General features: G+C 47.6%; 1 long non-coding RNA gene across 1 annotated transcript in view; it reads right to left on the bottom strand.

Moving 5' to 3' along the window:
* The window catches only part of LOC135100552 (uncharacterized), a 234,695-nt gene that overhangs the window by 14,182 nt on the left and 210,513 nt on the right, over nt 1-10,000 (bottom strand). The gene's annotated exons all lie outside the window — the stretch shown is intronic.

Below are 10,000 nucleotides of genomic sequence, written 5' to 3'. Positions count from 1 at the left end.
TATGCATTAAAAAAGCTTCTGAACTTCTGCCGTAGTCGTGTCAGGAGTCAACCAGCTTCTGAGAGGAGGAGAGAAAGAGAGGCCGAAAAAGTAGCAGTCCTCTCTCCTCCTCTCCCCATCTCCCTACTCCTCTCCGTGTTCTTCTTACGCATTCCAATTGCATCGTTTTTTTCTATATTAGTTTGAAGAATGTATTAAACCCTCCTGTTGCAGCCGCGTCAGGAGCAAACGCACCATATGAGAGCGAGGGAGAGAAAGGCCCACGGAACACCACACTCCCTCTTCCAGCTTCTCTCCCTCATCTTCTTACGTATTCCAGCTGCACCTCTTCTCTGTATTAGTTTAAAGAATGTGTTAAACCCTCCTGCTGTAGCCTCGTCAGGAAAAAGAACAGCTCATGGAAAAGAGAGATCCAGAACACCATTCCTCTCACCTCCTCTTCCTCTTCTTAAGTATTTCAACAACATCTTTTCTCTATATTAAGTTTAAAGAATGTATTAAACCCTCCTGCTGTAGCTGCGTCAGTAGAAAAAGCAGCTGATGAGAGAGAGGAGAGACAGGCCGAGGAGCAATCTTCTCTCCCCCTTTCCCCCTCTCCCTGATCTCCCTGCAGCCTCCCTCCCTCACCGGGCCGGCCGAGAAGGGACTGCCGCGTCGGGTGACCTCGCAAGGTCCCGTGTCACGCGTGGTTGGTCAGCCTCGGGGGCCTGGCGGTGACGTCATGCATAACACACCAATGGCCGCCACGCATGATGCTTCCCCACTCCCTGCCCCTTCTCGCCGCGCCCCCCTTCACGTCTGTCCTGCCATGCACGACGCCCGCCCGCACCCGATCTGCATGGCGATGGCTCCGGCGAGGCTGATCTGAATGTTGATGCGCTGTTGACTCCGACGATTTGTATAATGACGCCATGTTGTACAACGAGAGAGAGAGAGAGAGAGAGAGAGAGAGAGAGAGAGAGAGAGAGAGAGAGAGAGAGAGAGAGAGAGAGAGAGAGAAGGGGGGATGTGCAGAGTAAGGAATGTTTAAGAGGATGAGATGGGTAGAAAGAATGGAAAATGAAAGATGCTACAAGAGAGATGTGAAGAAAAATACCGAGATGGAAAGGATGAGAGAGAGAGAGAGAGAGAGAGAGAGAGAGAGAGAGAGAGAGAGAGAGAGAGAGAGAGAGAGAACGGGAGGAGAGAAAAAGGGAAGAACTGAGTCTGCATCCTATAGTTGAAAATGACCAAGTTAAGTGAGTGTCCTTGCTTGTTAACCCTTTCACTGCGATATGCAAGAATTCGCGCCATTGAGAGCACTGCATACAATCTTAAAAAAAAAAAAAAATACGAGAAAGGGAAATACATAGATAGAACAGACTTCCCAATGCATAGCCAGTGAAATGTTTAAAAGCGACACAAAACAAAATAATGAAAAGTCCCGGTGAGGTTTGGCATCATTAAGAAACCGTGTGTCAAATAGCGACTGTCAAATGCTTCAGTGTCTCGGGACGTGCTATGGTGCTTCGGTTGTCGACTCCCGAGGATGCGAGGGTAAGTAATGAGTGGAGGGGTGTGGCGGGGTGGGGAGGAGTGGGGAGTGTAAGTAATGAGTGGAGTGGTGTGGAGGGCGATGCAAATGATGATGCATGATAAACAGCGCACTCAGGGATGACGATTGATGAGCCTGATTCTTGTCGGCTCTTGATTGCGTCGCGATGAGCCACTTACGAGATGAGGTGACGCCACTATCGGCACCACCACTGCCACCGCTGCCGCCGCCACTGCTAGTACTACTACTACTACTGCTACTGATGTTAATGCTGCTGTTGCTACATCTATAACAACAACAACAACTACTACTACATATACCATCACTATACCAGGGTTATGACAGGTCCTCATCGTGTGTGTGTGTGTGTGTGTGTGTGTGTGTGTGTAGCCGTCTCGCATGAAGGAAGCGAAAATTCGAATGGTGGAAGAAGAGAAAATAAATCTCAGAGGAGGAGGAGGAAGAGGACAAAAAAAAAGGATGTAGTAGTATTATAAAAACACAAGGTAAACTCCCTCTATTCCTCTCCCTCCCTTCCTCTCTCTCCCTCTCTCCCTCCCACACACACACACACACACACACACACACACACACATACACACAAACAGACACAGGCCTACTCTCCCCCTCATCCCCACTCCCTCCAGCCGCGGGAAGCAGACGGCCTCCCGGTGACGTGATACACACGATCATCACAAACTAAAATTATGAAAACTTTCCTTGCGTGGTGCACCCAGTCGGCCGGGCGCGCCAAGGCTGCCTACCACGCCTCACCTGTCGTCCGCGCCCTTGCCACGCCTCCCCTGCCGCGCGTGGAGGAAGGAAGGTGAGCGCCATCCTCCCCACAAGCCTCCGCTCACCTGTCGCGCCGCCCGCACGCCCCACGCCCGCCCACCACCACCGCCTCCTCACTGTTAGCCACACTCACCAACGGACTCCGCCGCAAGTCGTGGGCGGCGTGACGGCGCGGGAGCCTCGTGTCGCTAGCGTGGCTGCGAACAGAGCGAGGAGCTTCCGGCGCGTGAATGAAAGAATGTGAAACCGAACCAGACGCGGCGGGACGGAGCGGGTATGATTGTTACCTTCATTCTCGAGGTGCGACCCTTGGAAGACGTGGCACCGCCGCCAGCTGCCCCGCGCACAGAGCTGCCACACACCGCCAGCCGCCGCCACTGTCACCGGCCTCTTCCCCGTCTAACACCACCACTGTTTCAGATAATTACTGATAACATGACACTGATACCCCTATACACATCCACGGCGCCGCGTGTGGGCCGTGCCGCCGCCGTACACCTACACGCCGCGGCACGAAAGACGACCGCTGGCGACTTCTATATGAGTCAAGCCCAGTTTTCGATGAATGGGCGACTCCGGGGTGACCCAGGAGTTATTTTTTTTTCTTTCCTATCTACAACCTTCAGCCCTAAACCACAGGAATGGTCATTATCGTCCCTACCATGCGGGCAGCGGCGTGGCGGGCCCAAGGGGACGGAAGGACGGCGGGCGGACGCGGCGCCTCCAGACCTGAGGAAAAGTGCAATTTGGAGGTGGTAGTGGTGGTGGTGGAGGCGGACCAGTCTCCCGGAAGCTGCCCTTTTCTTTACACGCTGATTTCCAAACGATAATAAGCTTCCTCCACCTTAAATGTCACGCTGTGTGGGAGGAGCAGGAGGAGGAGGAGGAGGAGGAGGAGATGAATATTTTGAGGTAAGAATATTTTGAGGCCCACTACGCGAAGCTGTATGAGAGAGAGAGAGAGAGAGAGAGAGAGAGAGAGAGAGAGAGAGAGAGAGAGAGAGAGAGAGAGAGAGAGAGACAGACAGACAGACAGACAGACACACACACACACACACACACACACACACACACACACACACACACACACACACACACCAGGTACCCATACCGCGTCAAGAAGTCCCCGCATCGATAAATGGTTTCGCACGATTCTGAAAAGACGAATAAAAAACTTCCATGACCTTGGGCTCTGCGGAAAGGCAAGAGGATGTATTTCTCCTCCTCCTCCTCCTCCTCCTCCTCCTCCTCCTCCTCCTCCTCCTCCCCCTCCTCCTACTCCTCCTTCTCCTTGGTCAGGCAGGCTTGCACTATCCACACGGTACCCACATGTGGAAAAAAGTAGTAGTAGACCTTTTTAATCTGGCCCTTCCTTCTCTCCTCTCCTCCCTTCTCTTCTCTTTATCTTTCCTCTCATCTACTCTCCCTCACACCTTCCCGTCCGCAAGGTAGCACACACACACACACACACACACACACACACACACACACACACACACACACACACATCCGCTTGGCCTCCGCTGGATATCCTGGTTGCTCCTCCTCCTCCTCCTCCTCCTCCTCCTCCTCCTCCGTCTCCGCCGCCGCCGCCGCCGCCGCCTTGTAGCTGCGGCATATTAGCGGCGACAAAAAGCGAGTCAAGAATGTTTGGCGGAGAATGAATCTGAGAAATGTTGAGCAGCGACAGGTTTCTCGGGGCGACTACGTAGAGGGGGGTTGGGGGGGGGCTTGAGGGAGAGATAGGAGTGGAGGGAAGGAAGGGACTGGAGGGAATAATAGGTGGATCATTAACGAGTGAAAGGTAGAGTGGATGAGGGAGGAAGGGAGGTGATGATGGAAGGAAGGAAGGAAGGAAGGGTGGAGGTTGAGAGATGGAGGATGGGCTGGAGGGTGGACTGGAGGGAATGGAGGACTGGATGGAAGGAAGTCTTGCAGGTTAGACTGGCTACGTGGGAGAAGGGAAGGGAACGATTACATAGAGTGTCTGACTGTCTGACTAACTGACTGACTGACTGATACAAACAAAAAGGCGAATTAGCTGATTTGTTGTCTGTTTGCCTGCCTGCCTGCCTTCTTGACTGACTCACTGATGGACTGACTGACTGACTGACTGAATAACTGACTAAATAACGGACTGACAGATACACAAACTGTTTGGTTGACTGACTGACTGACTGAATGAATGAATGACAGACAAACAATTTCTTAATGAACTAACTAATGACTGAGTGAATGACTAACTGACTGACTGACTAAATGGATGAATGAATGAATGAATGAATGAATGAATGACTAACAAATTGACTGACTAACTGACTGAACGACTGAATGAATAACTGAATGATTGGCTGACTGACCAAAACGAACGAGAGAGAGAGAGAGAGAGAGAGAGAGAGAGAGAGAGAGAGAGAGAGAGAGAGAGAGAGAGAGAGAGAGAGAGAGAGAGAGAGAGAGAGAGAGAGAGAAACTCGCGATACCACCCTACCACGTGGTCTAACTTTAAAAGGTGACTTTCTACAATGAATAATGACTGAAGTGAAGGACAGGAGACTCATACACAGCTAACTAATGACCGCCATATGAGAGAGTAACCTGAGAGAGGCGAGGGCTGACTGAAGGAAGAGTTAATGGCTTGGATGAGACACGAGAAGAAGAAATCTGGGAAGAGGAGGAAGAGTACGAGACGGGAAGAAGGGAGATTGGAGAGATTGGGCGACGAGAAGAAGAGATATTGGGGACGGGAAGAAGAGAGAAGAAGGGAAGAGAAGAAAATAGAGATTGGGGGGAACGGGAAGAAGAGATATTGGGAGGCGGGAAGGAAAGAGATTGGGAAACGGAAAGAGAGATTGGAGAACGGGAAGAAGAGAGACTAGGGGAAGAGAAGAAAAGGGACCGGGGGGACGAGAAGAAGAGAGAGAATGGTCGACTGGGAAGAAGAGAGATTGGGGGACGGGAAGACTGGGTGAATGAAGAAGGCCTTGGTTGTAGGAAGCCTTCAGATCAAGTGTCTTATCATCATTAATTCACCTGTAACCTGTGTGACTCCATACCTGTACCCCCTCCCCCTCCTCTCTCCACCACCTCTATTCTTCCCATGCTCTTCTTCTTCTTCTTCTTCTTCTTCTACTTTTGTTGTTTTGATCTTTGTTTTTGTTCTTTGTTTTTGTTCTTTTGTGTTTGCGTTCTTTTTTTTTTATCTCCATTGTTTTTTCTTTTTCTTTTTTTCCCTTGTTTCTCATGTTTCATTTTTTTCTTTTCTATCTTCCTATCTTTATTTTTTCCTAGTTATCTTTTTATTCATGTTTCTCTTTCTTTTTTTTTGTTTCCTTCCCTCCATTCTTCATATGGTCTTTCTCCCTCCTCCTCCTCATCTTCCTTCCCCATCCTCATCCTCTTTCTCCTCCTCTATTCTCCTTGAATTTCATATCTTCTTCCTTCTTTTTCTTTTGTCTTTTTCCCCCTATATCATTTTATCTTCTTGTTCCATCTTTCTTCTTTTCAATCACCTGTTCTCTCCTCTTCCTCTCTCTTTATCTACACTTTTGACCTGTTTTTCCACTTCTCGTACACCACCACCACCATCACCTTCTCCTCATCTACCAAATCTAATTCCCAAGAAATGAACGAAAGCTTGAGTGTTCTCGTAACTGACTGATAATTTGATTAAATGATTGACTGACTGATCTATCAAGTGACTAAGCAGCGAGTGAATAACCGATTAAATGTGTGAGTAACTGAGTAGCTGTGTGGATAAGTAATGACTGATTGAATGAATGAATAGCTACGTAACTAAATTGAATAGCTTCCTACACGGCTGACTAATACGGACCATGACGTGCAAATAATAATTTTCTCCTACTTATAATTAAATCCGTACTCCAAGGCAACAGTGAATGAAAGGCAGCATCTGTGGTGGAGCAGTTCACTCACGCAATGAAAGACTGCAACGGGAAGACCAGCGCGCTGACTGACTGCCTGCCTTCCTTCCTTCCTTCCTTCCTTCCTTCCTTGACTGACTGACTGATAATGAGTGACAGTAGGCAGTGATAAGAGTGACTCTGGATCTTCATCTCCTCTTTATAATGTTTCCCTGTGTTCTCTTTATAATTTTTACTTTATTTTATTTCATTTGTTTAATTGATTTATTATTTATTTATATAGGGCAAGATTCAGAAGAGAAGGATCGAGTGTACTTTTAAATAATTTAGATAAATAAATAGATAAATAAATAATAAGACTTAAAATTGGTATTATTTAAAAAAAATCATAAGTTCTGCAATTGTCGCACTACATATGTTGAGATTTAAATTACTTTCAAATTCCCCAATTGGTGAAAAAGAAAGTTATTGATTGGGAAGTGTACATTAGATCTTTCCTTATTTAGTTATTATATTCCTTATGTATTCTATTTCACTTAGTATTGCCTGCATTTATTTATTTTTCTCTCTTTTTACACCCGTTTCACTAATTAAGTCTTGTTTGCCTCCCTCTGATCGGTGACCACATCAACAAATACGACTACTACAACTATTATTTCTGCTACTTTATCCCTACTACTACTACAGCTACAACCACCACTACCACGATCCCTACCCCCTACCACCACCAACCACCGCTACAACTACTACAGCATTCTCCGCGGCGCCAGTCCCAAAGTGCCTCGCCAGCACACCACAGCTTCCTCCAGTTTACTTTTGACGGCGGGATAAGATAGCACGATAGCTCAAGTACCAAGTGATACCGGAGCGTGGCCGGGACTCTTACATATATACCCTCGGCCCAGCAGCAGCAGCAGCAGCGGGGGAAGGAGCAGCGGTGCCACATCTCCCCCTCCTTCCTTGCCACAGTGCCACGTTTCAAGGCCCCCCCATTAACGTTCATTACTGTAGCACTAAACGTAAAACGGTAAGGGTTGGTGGGTGAGGGGTGGGCTGGGCTAGTGGTGCTTCCCTTTGGTACTACGACCATCCCCGTAGCCCAGCCCTTATTCCGCCCATCAGCACGCTTGTCAGCACGCTCATCAGGCCATCAGGCCTCCTCCTCGCCCTGGCTCCCGTGTTACCGAGTGTTGCTAAGTCTCAGGAAATTTCTGTATAGTTTAATTCGTCTCATCTCCTCTCCGTGCTTCTGTTGACTGGTCCGGGTTGGGTGAAAAGATCAGTTATCCAGTCTCTCACTCAAGCAGTCAGTCGTTCTTCCAGTCAGTCAGATAGTCAGTTATCAAGTCAGCTAGTCATTCATTCATTCAGTCAGTGAGGCAACGAGTCATTTCAGTCACCTAATCAGTCATTCAGTCAATCAGTACCCGTGTCTGTTGCCTCGTCAGTAAGTCAGTTAGACAGTTCGTCGATCACTCAGTCAGTCACAGTCGCCCAGTCAAATAGTCATGAAGCAAACGCGCGCGCGCGCGCGTGTGTGTGTGTGTGTGTGTGTGTGTGTGTGTGTGTGTGTGTGTGTGTGTGTGTGTGTGTGTGTGTGTGTGTGTGTGTGCCTGTCTGTGCTAGCCCGTCCCCCTGCCCCTGCCTCCTTCCCTCCCTCCCTCCCTGGCAGAGAGAATAGGCGGCAACCACATTCCTTCCTTGCCGCTGCACTGCCGTCCCCCTCCCTCATCACTATTACCTGTCATGACCGACTCATCAGCTCCTTCCTGGGTTGATGCTTTACACCTGTGCGGACGTAACACCCACTACCGCGCCCCACCTGCCCCACCTGGCTTCCCTTTGACCACTTACAATAACTCCTCCTCCTCCTCGTCGTCTCCCCACAGGCTAGCATTCCTCAAGTCCCTGTTGTGTGTGGCGGCCGCGCCCCTCCTCACACCTGGCACACCTCACCTGCCCTCCTTCACACCTGCAAGCCCTCATTATCCCCCGCCTCACACCTGTACTAGTCCGACCCTTCATCTCAAAGCCTAATCATTCTTCGGCATCTCCTCTCACCTGTCTTTCCGCCTTGCCTTCCCTAATTTCTTTCGTACCTTTCTTCGCTACCTGGCACCTGTTCCCCTCTCTCTCTCTCTCTCTCTCTCTCTCTCTCTCTCTCTCTCTCTCTCTCTCTCTCTCTCTCTCTCTCTCTCTCTCTCTCTCTCTCTCTCTCTCTCTCTCTTACAAGCCTTTCTAGCACCACGCCTTCCTTCCTTCCTTCCTTTCTTCTTTCCAAGTTTCTCTCCTTCACTCCACCTTTCCTTCGTCCTTTCTTAACACCTGCGCCTCTGTCCGTCTGTCTCGCTTCCTCCCTTCCTTCATGCCTTTCTTCCTTCACAGGTGTCCTTCCTTTTTCTCTTGTCCATCTGTCCTGATAATCGTGTCTTTCCTCTCCTTTCCACCATTCCATCCTTCCCCTTTTTTTCCGTCTTTACCGTCATCACTGTCACTGCACAGAATCACATGAATAACATACTCGTATATAAACGAACGCATTCCTTCCTGCGTCTTTTGAAAGGTGCTTGTGCCTTGTATCATTTTTTTTTCTTTTTTCTTCTTCTTTTCGACGAAGATGATGCGCAGAATTTAAAGTCATTCGGTTTAAGAGAAATTAAAATGTTTATTAATATAAAATGTATGCGCTTTCTTTTTCTCACTATTCGTCACTTCCCCGGATCATCAGAAAAAGAAGAAACGTAAAGGAAATTATGGTGTGGTATTCAAAAAGTAAAAAAAAAAAAAAGATATACATAGTCTGGTATTTAAAATGAAGGAAGAGAAGTAAAAAATATATAAATATAATATGCTTCCCTCTTCTCACTATTCATTGCTTCCTCTGAAAATAAAAAAAAGTTAGAAAAAATCTGAATCTGGTATTTAAAATGAAAGAAATGTAAAAAAATCATAGTCTGGTATTAAAAGAAGTAAAAGGAAATATGCTTTCCTCTTCTCGCTATTCATTGCTTCCCCGGAACATCATAAAAGTAAAAAAAAAAAAAAAAAAATCATATTCTGGTGTTTAAAAAGAAAGAAATGTAAAACGAATCAGCTTGGCATAAAGAAAGAAAAATATAGAAAAACGCTTTCCTCTTCTCACTATTCATCGCTTCCCCGGAACACAACGAAAAAAAGAATTAAAAAAAAAATAAATAATCTGGTATCTATTCATATTCATCGTCTTAGTCCACATAATAAAACACAAGCAATACAATGTAACTTGGAAAAAACAGAGAGAACAAGGCCAGGCGCTCGTGTCTCGAGGCGCGCTGCCGGGGATCGGCGCGCGTTGAGTCAGACCCAAATGAGGTAAACAATGAAAGGAATAAAGGGCGGGATGCGTGCGTGTGGCGGGGAGTAGATTACGCTTTTTGCCTCAGTCTCTCTCTCTCTCTCTCTCTCTCTCTCTCTCTCTCTCTCTCTCTCTCTCTTGGTCTGAAAACTAAAAATGCAGAAATCTGTAACCATATACGTAAATTTTACCTCTTCCATCTCCACCCAACAATAAGATGGTTCAGGAACGCAAAGTAGATTGTAGCAAGGTACGAGAAAAAAATCACACACACACACACACAAAAAAAAAGATGGAATGCAATGTAATGGAAATGCATTGGCGCCAAGGGAAGACGAGGGACAGGAAGAGACAAAGGAGGAGGAGGAGGAGAAGGAGGAGGAGGAGGAGGAGGAGGAGGAGGAGGAGGAGGAGGAGGAGGAAAAAGGCATAAGGTCAGCAGATTGAAAAGAAGAG

Source organism: Scylla paramamosain, chromosome 1 (genome assembly GCF_035594125.1).
Source record: "Scylla paramamosain isolate STU-SP2022 chromosome 1, ASM3559412v1, whole genome shotgun sequence".
In the NCBI taxonomy this organism is placed as follows: domain Eukaryota; kingdom Metazoa; phylum Arthropoda; class Malacostraca; order Decapoda; family Portunidae; genus Scylla; species Scylla paramamosain.
The sequence above is the reverse complement of the archived record's forward strand: the minus strand, read 5'-3'. Positions and strand labels throughout refer to the sequence as shown.